The sequence below is a fragment of the Entelurus aequoreus genome, linkage group LG01 (genome assembly GCF_033978785.1).
Source record: "Entelurus aequoreus isolate RoL-2023_Sb linkage group LG01, RoL_Eaeq_v1.1, whole genome shotgun sequence".
Classification (NCBI taxonomy): Eukaryota; Metazoa; Chordata; class Actinopteri; order Syngnathiformes; family Syngnathidae; genus Entelurus; species Entelurus aequoreus.
This window is the reverse complement of record NC_084731.1, coordinates 8,879,877-8,884,486: the sequence shown is the minus strand read 5'-3', so window position 1 is coordinate 8,884,486 and position 4,610 is coordinate 8,879,877.

The following is a 4,610-nucleotide window of genomic DNA, read 5'->3' as shown; positions in this document are numbered from 1 at the left end:
CTTGAATTCCTCAAAGTAGAATTTCTGGCAGTGAATGTTTGTGACTTGTTGAGCCATCTTTTATATACCAGGGGCCGTATTTGTCAAGCTTCTTAGAATTACTCCTAAGAAGTCTGCTAAGAGTTGACTTAAGAGTAAAGAAATTCTTCGCTGAAAGCTGCACTTAGAAGTTAGTTATCAAGCGTCTTACTCACACTTTCAGCGAAGTGTAGGACTGAATCTTAAGTGTCACACTCAGAGCTGAATTACGACATTACTATGTGCCGTAAACGGAATTTTAGGTGACGTCATTTCTGTGTCCATAGAAATGACCAATCACGGAAGGGAATCCCTTGTCTAAGAATAAAGAAATATCTTAGAAATATTTAAGTGGACAATGGGAGTGTATATTTTGACAATAAACGACAAAATAATACAAAACAAACAAACAATATTGGCAATGAATCAAAAATAAATGTTTCCTTTTTGTTGCACCTTTCCTGCTTCCTGCTCCCAGACTGTAGTCGAAGAGCGCAGGGGAGACACTTCTCCAGGGCCGATGTATGCTCGGGGCAACACCCTTCACACAGCGGACGACTTTAGAGTGAATGATGAGTCCGGCGATTAGTTGCAAATCTTGCTTTATTGATTGCTTGCACACAGCCAATCCAACACAAAACAAACTAGTCCCCGCCCGCACTCACGCTACCGCTCCCTCTCTTCTCTCGCCCACACACTCACTGACGTCACTCACCTCACATGCTGTCACCTATTAAAGGGCCACACACACACATACGCTACTCTCATAACATTTTCTTTCCAATTCATTAATTAGGCAACTAATTTGAAACTGGTGTGGGTGGCTCTATATATACTAGCCCACTGCAGCCACATGCAGAAATCAACATGGAATCGAAAATTATTAAATCTGTGACAAAAATAATACCCGCTCTGTCTAAACGATACCGTTTGATCAGCTGCTCGTCATCAAACAAAGCCGGGACATCCTTCCGCTCCCTGAACGTTCGCGCACGTCTCTCTCGCCTCAGTGCCATCCCCCGCTGGCAACTCCTAACCACTTAGGACACCTCTGAAGGTCTCTTAAATATCGTGGAGAGTAGGAGTGATTCTTAGACTTAAGAAAGTTGATACATGGCTTTTGTTCTTAATTTTGAGAGTAGGACTAAATTTCGCAAATTCTCAGGAATTAAGTGTAAAATGGCGCTCTAATACGCTTGATCAAACGGTATCGTTTAGACAGAGCAGGTATTATTTTTGTCACAGATTTAATAATTTTCGATTCCTTGTTGATTTCTGCATGTGGCTGCAGTGGGCTAGTATATATAGAGCCACCCACACCAGTTTCAAATTAGTTGCCTAATTAATGAATTGGAAAGAAAATGTTATGAGAGTAGCGTATGTGTGTGTGTGGCCCTTTAATAGGTGACAGCATGTGAGGTGAGTGTGTGGGCGAGAGAAGAGAGGGAGCGGTAGCGTGAGTGCCGGCGGGGACTAGTTTGTTTTGTATTATTTTGTAGTTTATTGTCAAAATATACACTCCCATTGTCCACTTAAATATTTCTAAGATATTTCTTTATTCTTAGACAAGGGATTCCCTTCCGTGATTGGTCATTTCTATGGACACAGAAATGACGTCACCTAAAATGCTGTTTACGGCACATAGTAATGTCGTAATTCAGCTCTGAGTGTGACACTTAAGATTCAGTCCTACACTTCGCTGAAAGTGTGAGTAAGACGCTTGATAACTAACTTTTAAGTGCAGCTTTCAGCGAAGAATTGATTTACTCTTAAGTCAACTCTTAGCAGACTTCTTGGGAGTAATTCTAAGAAGCTTGATAAATACGGCCCCAGGTCTCCACTCGGCACCCAACATCCTTTCCAATCGCAACAAAACATACCATATTTTTCGGACTATAAGGCGCACTTAAAATCCTTTAATTTTCTCAAAAATCCACAGTGCGCCTTATAAGATAGATAGATAGATAGATAGATAGATAGATAGATAGATAGATAGATAGATAGATAGATAGATAGATAGATGGATAGATAGGTCTTTATTGTCATTGCACAAGTACAACGAAACTTTGTTTTCAGCACAAACCCGTTCAACATTAGACAAACAAACAGTGTACAGGATTACAGAATTGGAACGCTGATGGGTCGCCACAAGGCGCCCCGTAAAATATGGGGGGAAAAGGTAAAACGCTGGGGAAGGATGAGTAAAAAAAATACAATCTAGACTGGGCTCCTAAGGGGGCCCAGTCTGGAGTGGGGAAAAAAACCTCCATAGCAAAGCACATATACATATTACAACGTACATCTCGAGATATCTAGCAACAGAGGGAAGGGAGTGCGAGGTCATGATGGTAGGCCGCAGCTCTCAGGCGCTGACCATCCTTCCATCACCCCTATGGGATTTGCGTCAAGGGCGTTGGGTTGGGGGGTGGGGTGTGAATGTGTGGCGTATATTTTTGCGGATGGATGTTTGTGTGTAAGCATACAGTGTGTCTCTGTTCCGCGGCCTTGGTCTTGTGTAGCCGATAAGTCCAAAGTCAACAACAACAGGTGTGTGTCCATGAGAGACAAGAAGGGAGTTGTGTCTTCGCCGCACTGTCCTTCGGGAGAGTCTCGAAGCCAGGGAAACAATCCAAGTTAGAATGTTTTGTATGCACATCTGTGCTCGGTTGGTTGTCGTGAACAAGGTAACACAACTGGAGGGGTCAGCTGTGTTCCAGGAGCCTAAGAAATCAATCTTGGCTGACAGTGTCTTCAGGATACTTAATCATGACATGCTTGTGCACAACTTGGAAAGTAACTATTTGCGAACTTATAAACACACACACAAGTACACAGGATGCACTTACACAAGGCACCTCCACACACATTCTCAAGTTTAGGATCTGTATTGCCATTACAAAGTGTGTGTTTTGAATGTCTCAGTTGAACGTCCAGCAAGTGACCAGCAGAGGGCAGTGCAACAGCAGGTTATAGAGTCTATGATGTACCCACCCACTCAATGACTGCACACATATATATTTGTTATAGGCCTATGTTATTACTGCACATTTGTAACAAAACTGTTGTTCCGCAAAACTGACTTGTTTTTTTCTACATATACATATATAGAGCTTTTGGTTAAACGTTTATTTAATTCAAATTAGATTTTTAGCTAATAATTTGATTGCATCATACCTTAATAGCTGTTCAGCCAACCCTTTTAAGTTACGGTTTGGTAGTTAACATGAGCTGCGATTGCGTCATACCTTAATAGCTGTTCAGCCAACCCTTTCAAGTTAAGATTTGGTAGTTAACATGAGCGGCGATTGCATCATACCTTAATAGCTGTTCAGCCAACCCTTTTAAGTTACGGTTTGGTAGTTAATATGAGCTGCGATTGCGTCATGCCTTAATAGCTGTTCAGCCAACCCTTTTAAGTTACGGTTCGGTAGTTAACATGAACAGCCTTAATAGTTAATAGTGCCTTAATAGTTGGTCAGCCAACCCATTTAAGTTACGGTTCGGTAGTTAACATGAGCGGCGATTGCATCATGCCTTAATAGCTGTTCAGCCAACCCTTTCAAGTTAAGATTTGGTAGTTAACATGAGCTGCGATTGTGTCATGCCTTAATAGCTGTTCAGCCAACCCTTTCAAGTTATGGTTCGGTAGTTAACATGAGCGGAGATTGCTTCATGCCTTAATAGCTGTTCAGCCAACCCTTTTAAGTTAAGGTTTGGTAGTTAACATGAGCGACGATTGCGTCATACCTTAATAGTTGTTCAGCCAACCCTTTTAAGTTACGGTTTGGTAGTTAACATGAGCAACGATTGCATCATACCTTGATAGCTGTTCAGCCAACCCTTTTAAGTTACGGTTCGGTAGTTAACATGAGCGGCCTTAATAGTTAATAGTGCCTTAATAGTTGGTCAGCCAACCCTTTTAAGTTACGGTTCGGTAGTTAACATGAGCGGCAATTGCATCATGCCTTAATAGCTGTTCAGCCAACCCTTTCAAGTTAAGATTTGGTAGTTAACATGAGCTGCTATTGCGTCATGCCTTAATAGCTGTTCAGCCAACCCTTTCAAGTTAAGATTTGGTAGTTAACATGAGCAGCGATTGCATCATACCTTAATAGCTGTTCAGCCAACCCTTTTAAGTTACGGTTTGGTAGTTAACATGAGCTGCGATTGCGTCATGCCTTAATAGCTGTTCAGCCAACCCTTTCAAGTTAAGATTTGGTAGTTAACATGAGCAACGATTGCATCATACCTTGATAGCTGTTCAGCCAACCCTTTCAAGTTAAGATTTGGTAGTTAACATGAGCGGCGATTGCATCATACCTTGATAGCTGTTCAGCCAACCCTTTCAAGTTAAGATTTGGTAGTTAACATGAGCGGCGATTGCATCATACCTTGATAGCTGTTCAGCCAACCCTTTTAAGTTACGGTTCGGTAGTTAACATGGGCGGCGATTGTATCATACCTTATTAGCAGTTCAGCCAATGCTTTTTAGTTACGGCTTAGTAGTTAACATGAGCGGCGATTGCATCATTTTTTTTAAAAAAAAAAACAAACTTGAATGGTCTGAATGAGTTGAAAAGGTTGGTGTTGAA